At 33.3% G+C, this 10673-nt stretch overlaps 2 pseudogenes; both read left to right on the top strand.

Annotated features, from left to right (window-relative positions):
• The first annotated feature begins 1310 nt into the window (after positions 1-1310).
• Positions 1311-3473, top strand: LOC114420511 (annotated as a pseudogene).
• Positions 3474-3706: 233 nt separating this feature from the next.
• On the top strand, positions 3707-4689 carry LOC114420510 (annotated as a pseudogene).
• The last annotated feature ends 5984 nt before the right edge of the window (positions 4690-10673 follow it).

Genomic DNA, 10673 nt, shown 5'->3' with positions numbered 1-10673 from the left:
AACCAACAATACCTTCCCTAACATCAGTTGAATAAATGAAGTTTAAGTAACTCTTAACCCAAAGTTGTAACTTTGACAACTAAAAATTATCACATGTACGTTGTCATTGTTGTCGCGATTCCAAAGTTGCAAGAAAAACCGATTTGCAAAGCGAAGTACCAACTACCAATATAAGTTAAATGTAAAGGGATTATTCATTAGGCAAAATTCATGAAACAAACAATAAGCCATTGTATAATCATTTATTACCAAGTTCTGCACTAGTTCTTTTCCCATGTAGTGATCAAAACGATAAATTTGTGGTTCCTCAAACAACTTTCCAATCTCAGTACTGAGTTCCTCTACAGATTCTAGATCCTTACTAAAAGGCTTCTCGACAACAACATGTGTCCATCCACCAAGATCAACTAAGAAAAGGAAGCAGATGCAACCATTTCAATACAATCAGTATTAGATTTCTGGATAATAAACAAGAACCATGAAATGTAAAAGAAATGTAAAGACAATTGTTCTTGTCACAAAAGAAATGAGACGACAAAGAGACTTGAAGCCACAAATCTGCTTTGCAAAAAATAGAAAGTTTGAGTTTATTTCATAATTATTAAACTTTTTTTTAAACACCATAGATACAACACAATCACCTGTAACTATCTTTGTGAAGCCAAAATCCCATACCAACAACTGGAAGCAGCTAGCTTGTTGTAATCGATTACGACAACGCTGTAATCGATTAAAACAAAGAGTTTTTTCCTATGAAGCCATTTTTCTAACTTAGAAACTTTTCTTCACACACACTATGATGATGCACAATGCAAAACAAATATCAAATGTACTAATATGCAACAACCAAGATAACAACAAATATAAAATGCCACTCAAGGGAGTTAGGCATGTAAAAGCCAAAACTTCTTCAAAAAAACTTCTTCAAGCTTTTCTTTGAGCTTCAAGCTTTAGCCTTAGGTTGTTCACTATGTTGCTCCCCCTATCTCTAACACTTTTTCATTGCATTTTTAGCTCTTGCAGCAGAAGTTATAGTAGTGCCACCATCCTGATTGATGGCTTTAATTGGTTAGGCTTTGAAGTGGCAGCTGCATCAAGTTAAATGCTTGTTTATTATAAGGTTTTCTCCGCCTATAAATTGTGCCCCAAACTACCTTATAGATTCTAAATCAATTCTAGTACCTTTTTTTGTTAACATATAATAAATTTTGTGTGCTTAGATAATTATTACTACTTTATTAGTTCAATTTCAGTAGTTTTCTTGATTTTGAGCCTCATTAGTTTCAGTGTACACTGCCATATGTTTGAGAGGGTACTGCCATCCAATTAATGGGTTCTAAAACTAATGCATCGAGCTATAGAGGACGAAGGCCACTGTCAATATTTTCTGTGCTTAGTCTACGTTGTTTCTTTTATCTTTTGGGAGCATGGCAAGGAAATGGATCTGGGAAGGGAGATAACCTTACATTGAAAGTTAATAACCTAATGACAGACCGCACTGTTTTGCCCAATTTGAGTTTTGAATCCCATGGCAGTGATGTAGAAATTGTCAAACTTGATGTGCTAAAAGATAAAGCATTCAAGCCGTGTGACATGAAATATACTGATTATACACCTTGCCAAGTGCAAGACCAAATGAAATTCCCAAGAGAGAATATGATCTATAGGGAAAGGCATTGTACCTCTGAAAATGAAAAATTGCACTGCCTTATTCCAGCCCACAAAGGGTCCACAACTCATGTACCATGGCCTAAAAGCCATGATTATGCCTACTATGATAATGTTCCTTACAAGAGCTTGATAGTGGAAAAGGCTGTTCAAAATTGGTTGTAATTCCAAGGAAATTTGTTTAAATTTCCAAGTGGAGGGACCATGTTCCCTCAAGGAGCATATGCATATAATGATGAACTTGCGTCAATTATTCCAATTATAGATGATTCTGTCAGAAAAGCATTGGACATTGGTTGTGGAGTAAGTTTTAATGATTAAGTTATTCTTCTGAGAGTATGCTTTTTTTCTTTAGTTTAAGGATATGTAGTAAATAGTAAAAGGTCCTCTAATATGGATTAAGATCAGAAAGTTGTAGAAGTCAATTGATAGATGCATACACCTTTACTTTTCTACTTTAAAAACAATCAACATTTAGAAGATCCTTATCCTGAATGCGTAATCAAGTTTTATAACTTAGTTTCTTTTCTTTTCCCTTGATCTTATACCACTAAGGGATTTCAGATCAAATTCAAATTCCTTAGCTAAAGGGTCACTTTTTTTAACTTGTTAAATGTGTGTATTTTTAATTCATAATTCTTGTGCCAATGTTTTTTTGAAGTCTTTCCCTCTGTAATATTTATAGCTTCCCTAAAAAGCAATTAAGCTAAATGAAATTTAAGAATTACTTCTCATGGTTGGTGCTTGGGAATCTCATGTTGACCATTTACTTAAATGATCTTCTTTTGTCTATTGCATTCCAAATTTCTCAATTTTGATGTAAATATTTTGAATATACTAGGAATCAATTTCCATTTTGTTTTTCTTGTGCATGGTTACACATATTACTTTTTTTCAATAGATGCCTTTCAATTGGTTTGTGAATTCTTTATCAATGTGAACATGAAAAATTATACAGGTTGCAAGCTGGGGAGCCTACTTGCTAAATAGGAATGTCCTAGTTATGTCCTTTGCTATGAAGGTCAACCATGAAGCATAAGTTCAATGTGCTCTAGAACGAGGGGTACCTGCTGGCATTGGTGTCCTTGGCACCATCCGCCTTCCATACCCATCAATAGGATTCGATATGGCCCAGTGTTCTCGATGTCTGATACAATGAACTTCAAATGGTTAGTGCTAAATTGGACAGTCAATATGATTGATGAAGAATACTTTGTCATTATCCTTTTCATATGTAGATGTCTAGATGATGATACATTTGAACTTCCAAACAAAATAATGCATATGCTTGTAAATTTGACATCCTTTTGTCCACTATCTTAATGTAATTGCTTGTCAATGTTAATGAACATTGACCCGATTATTGAATGCAAAGGGAATGTATGTAATGGAAGTTGACCGAGTCTTAAGGCCTGGTGGATTCTGGATTTTTTGGGCCCCCAATTAATTGGAAAACATACTACCAAACATGGAAGAAATCCAAGGAAGATCTGAAGGCAGAATAGAAAAAACTTGAGGAGTTGCCTAAAAGTCTTTGTTGGGAAAACAAGTATGAAAGGGGTGATATTTCTATTTGAAGAAACAAAATAAAGGATAAATCCTGCAAAAGAAAGTCTCCCAATTCATGTGATTTAAATAATGTTGATGATGTATGGTAAGTCATGCTTATCCTTATGCACTTCCTTCAAGCATCATGATCATTATTCTCCCAATGATGTATGGTAAGGCTTTAGAGTTTAAAGTTTCATTTTCAGCAACTTTCTTCCTGATTTTTTGGACATATTTCTAGGTGTGGGATTACATAAGTGGATTACTCTAGTACCTTTACATTTATAACTACATTCAAAACAGTAGAAAAGATATTTCACTCAGATTTTTTTTTTGTCATTTTGGGAACTATTACAACTTTGATTATAACATTAAGTACACATTGGTAGTTCTGTAATACATACATACATATATATATATATATATATATATATATATATATATATATATATATATATATATATATTTGCATAGATTACACATTTCACTCATGGGATTGTATTTTCTTTCATGATATGATGTCTTGTTTTGATAATATGTCTCTTCCTCACTATGCATTCAGTAAGTACGTGTATGAAGTTATGAACATATTGTTACTTACTATTACTTCCTGTAGGGGAATAATTGATACAAGCATAGAGGTCATTAGTAAGGGTTGCATCAACCTGAAGCAATTGTGCCTTCGCCGGTGTTGCTTTGTTTCTGACAATGGATTGGTTGCATTTGCCAAAGTTGTAGTATCTCTTGAGAGCTTGATGCTGGAGGAACACAACAGGTTCACTCAGTCCGGGATTATTGTTGCCCTCACAAACATCAAAATAAAGTTCTCTCTTTCCCTTGTGAAGTGCATGGGAGTCAAAGATATCGATATGGAAGTGTCTATGCTTTCTCCTTGCGAGTCTCTTCGACCTTTAGTAATTCAAAAGTGACTTGGTTTTATCAATGCTAGCCAAGTCATAATTGTTCAAATTGTGTCCTTGACTTCAGCATCTTAATCTGACTAAACTCTATGCCATAAATGATGTTGGTCTTCTCCCCCTTTTGCATAATTGTTAGGCTAGACTTGTCAATGTAAACCTCATTGGTTACTGGAACTTGACAGATAATGTAGTCTCAGCCTTGGGCAGAATACATGGTGGAACACTCAAACTACTATATCTTGATGGATGCTAGAAAATTACTGATGCAAGCTTGGTTGCAATTGCAAACAACTTTGTAGTGCTTAATGATCTAGATGTGTCAAAGTGTGCAATCACCAATGTTGGTATCACAGTTCTCTCAAGGGTCAGTCTACCTAGCTTGCAAGTGTTTTCCTTGTCTGGTTGTTCTAATGTATCAAACAAAAGTGCACCTTTCTTGATGAAATTGGGCCATACCTTACTGGGATTGAATCTTCAAAGCTGCAATTCAATTGGCACCAACACAATAGAGTTGTTAGTGGAGAAGTTGTGGAGATGTCATATTCTGGCTTAATCATGTTAGAAACTAGAAGTAAATAAAATTGCATAAATCAGGGAAGGAGATAGATTTGTACAAGCTAGCACTTCTAAATCCAATCAACACTTTTAAATCCAAATAGCCCTAAACACATTGCTACACTTAAATTAGAGAAAGTATACAAGAGCTTTCGCATGACATACACTACCAAATTGTTTCCTTTTTATAAAATTTCATGTGTTTCTAATCAATTTTTATCTAATCTTTGAATAGGTGGAATTTGTTGGATTTTGTTGAACTCAAGGGCAGCTCCAACCAACAGCATCCTTAGATATCTCCCCATTATTCATTCAATCAGTTCGTCATAGGTAAAAATAGAGTTTGCATAGTAGAAATGCTAGGATGTTGCAAAATAAAACAAGTTAAATGTAGATTGAAGTCATATAACTAAATGTACCTCCCAATTATTCATTGTTTCAGTACATCATTATGTTGTTGTTGTACCTTTCATCGTCATTTGTTGTTATAAATGAGGATGATAAGCTTAAATCATGATTGATTTTATTTCGCACATTTGATTAATAGATTGTATGTTGATTTAAAGAGCGCACAACTATACTTTATTATTCTTTTGGATTAATTTGCAATTGTAGTTCAACATACAATTAGTTCTTTTTCGCTTAAAAAGAAATTTTAAGATTTTATATATTTGGGTGCAACAATAAAAAAAAAACACCTATTCCACAAAATTCGTCTTAGAAGGGGGATTCTTCTAAGACGGTTATCGCTTTAAACCAATGTAAGAAGGGGCACATTCAAAGACAGTTATAACATTGAAACTGTCTTAGAATGTGGCACATTCAAAGATGGTTATAAACGTCTTAGAACCTACTATATTCAAAGACGATTATGAGGTTATAACCGTCTTTGAATGTGTCACATTCTAAGACGGTTCCAACATTGTAATCATCTTTGAATGTGTCACATTCAAAGACGGTTTCAAACTCACAATCATCTTTGAGTGTGTCGCAAACTAAGACAGTTTTTGAACCATCGTCGTAAATGAAGCGACATTCCACAACGTTGGATACAACGACAGTCAAAAACCCTTGTCGAATGCACTCCTTAACAGTCACAAAACAATATTATTTTAGTAGTGAGGCTGTATTTTACAAAATACAAATTATATTTTTTTATATGTGGTCTTAAAAGATTTACTAAAGTGAGTTTTATAAAGAAATAAAAATGAAAATTCAGTTGCATTTCAAGATTGGATAAGGATGGTAAATAATAATTACATCATCTATATTTGTCTGGGATTATGACGTTAGAATGTAAGTAAAGAATTTTCTTTTGTAACATAGTATAGAAAAGATAAACCACTAGCCATATAATAAAAATTTAAAATACAAAATAGTATGTATAAATACATATGTAAAACTATTTATATGAAATGTTAAGGTTTTTTTTTTTTTGAAGTTGTCAAGGTTTTTTATTTATTTATTCTAAATTACAAACTTAAAGATTTATTTTCTTTTATTAGAAAGTAGCCATGAGGTAGCACAAGAAGATAACATGTCACAAAATAGATCTACCATACAATTAAGTTGCACACGAACCAACGTCCAATCAAGGATATGCCTTTTGTAGGTTTTTCTAAAATGCACCCAACGTTGAAACTACATCATCATCGCCTACAGACTGCACCACCTCAAATCCTATTAACTTTGTTAAACACAACATATTCATGTTTGGGGATTTTGGCAAAGGGGGTCGTGTCGCAAAAGACACAAAAAGTGAACAGATTAAGCTACTGAACATGGATGGAGTCAAAATGAAGCACAAACTTCGGCAGCAATCAACATTTGCCTTTGGAGGAGAGAGAAAGGATAAACAGAAGTTGCTAACTTTTTCCATAAGTGGGACTTTTTTTAATAAATTAAAATTCCAAGAAAAAAATAGAGTTGCATGTGCGTTTATTTTTTAATATGGAAAAACGTATAATCAAGTGTAATATGGAGTATGTTCCCAAATCTAATGGTCCTTATTACTTGTTTATGATGCTAGACTCACAACACTTATGCGCTCCTTAGAATTATTTTGACATGCACTTTCTCTATGGGTAGATGAAACCCATGAAATGTAAAGTTCCTTGTCTTTTTGTTGAAGAGGACATTTTAATCATTTTGTGAATCAAATGAATTTGAATGGTCATTGTAATACCCCAATTTTTGGTAAGTAAATATATATTGATATTTATTGAGTATGTATTTTGTTTTTATAATTAATTGAATTAAGTAAATATTTTGGGGTGAGATATTGGTTTGAAATTGAGTTTTAATGATTAGTCATATGGACCAGAAACTAATAGATTTTTTAGAAATTAAATAAATGAGATAAAAGGGGTCTTGTTAATTAAAATAAGGGTTTTGTAGCATTAGAAAATAAATAAAGTAAAATGATGTTTTATAAAAGGGATATTTTAATTGGTTATTTATTCAATAAAAGAGTAAAATAAAGTTCTTTTTTATAAAATAATAAAATAAAGAAAAATAGGGTAAATGATAGGCTCAAAGTAATCAGGCATATAAATAGCCTCGGAGTAGTTTTTATAAACCTACATACATTATTTACTTTCTCTTCCTCTTAAATTTGTTCTCCCTTCTTCCTCTCCCAAAACCCTCTTTTTTATCGCATACACCCAGACTTGTCCCAATAAAACTAAGATCTTAGACTCATTAGCCATTGAATCATCTTGAAATTTGGGCACCACCTTTAGAAATCACTATCTCAAATTTTCACCGTTGGAATTTAGGAAATAATGTCCTTAGAGATAGATACATTCCTCGCACAAAGACAGTGAAATTGATACTCCAATCCCTTCTCCTTCTCTCTAACACTTGGAAACCCTAGCAAAGCAACTAGAGGAAAAGTTTGAGGAATCTTTGGGAACCACTAGAGATGCCACTATCATTGTCGGGCTACACACATGATCCCGTTTAGAGGTATGGGACGAGTTTATTGAAATTGGGTTTAGAATGAACATGTGTAAGGATCCTTAAAGGATCAAATTGGGGTTTATTTTTTTATGTTTACTGTATTGTAATTCAGCCTTACAATTATAATCATGAAATTGTTATGTTTGACGGGCCAATTGATGCTCTAATGTGAATTGGTCGATAAAATTGAGTGCTCTTGGTGTTTTTGTGTTTTTGAACCTATGATTTTGATATGATTACTTGAAATTGTTTGAGGGGTTTTACTCCGCATGTTATGAGAAGCATTTTGTATAATTCATTTGTGTTTTGGAGCTTTAATTGAGCCCCTTCGTGCTCACAAAACTGAGGTTTTTCACGAAGCACAGTCGTGATTGATGAGTAGCACGACCATGCTCAGTGAAAATTAGTTGTTTCAGAAGTCGTGCATGATGAGAGCACGCACATGCTCATCATCATGTTCATCAAGCAGCATGCCTTGATGAGTAGCATGACCATACTTAGTGAAAATCAGTTGTTTCTGAAGTCGTGCATGATGAGAGCAAGTTCGTGCTCATCATCATGTTCATCAAGCACACTTGTACTTGATGAGCAGCACACCTGTGCTTAGGAACAATGATGAATTGACCTTGACCATGTGAGCATGATCGTGCTCTTGAGCATGACTATGCTGAGTTGCGTAAGCATGCCTATCCTCCTTATGAGCACGCCCATGCTGGAGTGGTTAAGCACACCCGTGCTCAAACTCCAGTGACATATATAGGATTTTAAATGTTTGTTTCAATGAAATGATTAATCATATGAACATAACATATTAATATTATTATTGTGTGATATGTATAAGATGCATAAGGTGTGATAACATGTTGTCTTGAAATTATGAAAGTGTGATGAATTGTGTGTAAGTGACAAGTTGAGTATGTGTTAAATTATGAGATCACACGCGTATTGAGATGTTGTGTGCATTAAGTTGTGAGTTATGAACCATACAATCATATGATTGTGGGTCCTTTGAGGACGACGAGTTTTTGCGTGATGAGTATTGTGATGGGATCCACTGTGGAAACTTGACGAGTTGAATCACTTTGAGGCACAATGAGTTAAAATTATTTTGAGAATAATTGAGGAGTAGTGTGTTTTCTATAGTTCATAGATAAAGTCTGGGTGTTAAAATATTTTCTGGGTTGGACCTAACTTAGGAGGGAGAGGCCTTGACAAACTCTTTAGAGTCTAGGCCTTGGGGGTAAATACACTCAGTTTGAGTGCTCCTCTAAGTCTATGTTGATCCCACATGATTGGAGTATTCTCGCAAAACGGAATGACCCTAACTTGTCTCCCTATGATTTCACCTAGTGAGAGTAATTTGACTTATCGGTGTGTGGTACCACTTTGAATCTAGGATTGACTCTTAGTATATCTATTACATAATGTTTGTGTATTCATTATTATTGACTAGTTGAGTGATATTATGTTTTGATCCTTGAGTATGTGAATGATGTGAAAATGTGTGAGACGTGATGTTATACTATAAGTGGTGGAATTACGTAAGTTGCGTTTAAGTAAGTTTTATTTCATTTATATGATATGTATATCTACATGTTTTCTCATTTTTCTCTATTAGCTAGAAATGTGATAACTCACTCCATGTGTGTTGTTTGTGTTCGGATCCTATGATGATCTTGAACCTTATGTTCGTGGAAGCAGATGGTTATGTGGATGTCTATGGAGAATCTCATGCTAGAAGATGCTGGGATACCGTGCTCTGATAAGATATGACATCAGGGCTTAGGGTTGTATGTTGTTTTTATCATATGCTAGTTTGAGATATGTAGTTGAACATGATTTACTTCTATGCTTGTCATTGGAATTTCAGTTGTAATATTGGTACGACCTTTGTTTGGAGCTGGAACATGTTTTTATATTATTACCGATAAGTTTAAACTTGATTAATTGGTGAATGTGAACATTTTACTCCGTTGAGAAGTTTTATATTGAGTTGTGAAGTAAATCTTTTTAAATTACTTCCACTATTCTATGTTTCATTTCACTATATGTATGTTGGGACGGGCGTGTCATAGCCATGAATTTGAAAGACTTAAATCGGAAAGAAACAAAATCTTGATAAAAAAAAATATTTTTTATATGTAACATAGATGGTTTTGAACAATGAACATATTATAATATTTCAAAGTAAGTTCAATGATGAGTGAGGTCTAAATTATATAAATTTTAAGAGATTTTTTTTTTAAAAAAATAAGAGTTATAGATTTGACCTTTTTTTCAATGTATGTGACTTTTTTATAACATATGTGATCATTTTCCTTTATAAAAATTAATAGTGATTTTTTTTACCGATAGGTTTACAATTTAAATTTTAGTTAGTTTGTCTTTTAACCGATCCTATAATATCTCGATCTCTTAGTTACGTCTAATGCATGTCTATTAATGACTACCATTGCTAATGGTGAAGCAACTTACTTGTCTGGCCTATATAATACACCTGAAATCGTCCATGATCTTGCTAACTTAGATCAACATTAATTGTGATAGAGATGAGAAAGGTATTTTACATGGGCATTAATTGAGTGCTTAGTTGGTGCTGTATGTCCTCAATAAAAGTGGTATACCCAATGCCGGCTAAGTCTGTGCTAGCTCCTGTTTTTTAGAAGTTCCCCAAAATTACATATAGTCAATTTTGTGTATTAAGACATGCATGTATACAATCACTATCAAAACTCTAATATTAATTATTTTGAAATGATCCAACTGCTTGAAATGGACAGATTACGATTTGCAAATTTCTTATATATTTGATTGTAAGGATTTCCAAGTTTATTTCATTGTTAAAGAAGATTTGCGTCATAACCTTGTAAAGAACTTAGTTATGTGTGGATGGCTATTTCTCTATGGTATGAAACCCTGGAATATAAAATAAACTTAATGCCTAAAGGGTTTTTATTTTTAGAAAATTCAATAATCCTAATACTGATATTTTAATTAAAACTAAAATATGTTTTCGATTCT

The sequence above is a fragment of the Glycine soja genome, chromosome 7, assembly GCF_004193775.1.
Source record: "Glycine soja cultivar W05 chromosome 7, ASM419377v2, whole genome shotgun sequence".
Lineage (NCBI taxonomy): Eukaryota > Viridiplantae > Streptophyta > Magnoliopsida > Fabales > Fabaceae > Glycine > Glycine soja.
Note: the sequence above shows the minus strand (reverse complement) of the source record. Positions and strands in the feature narration are given on the sequence as shown.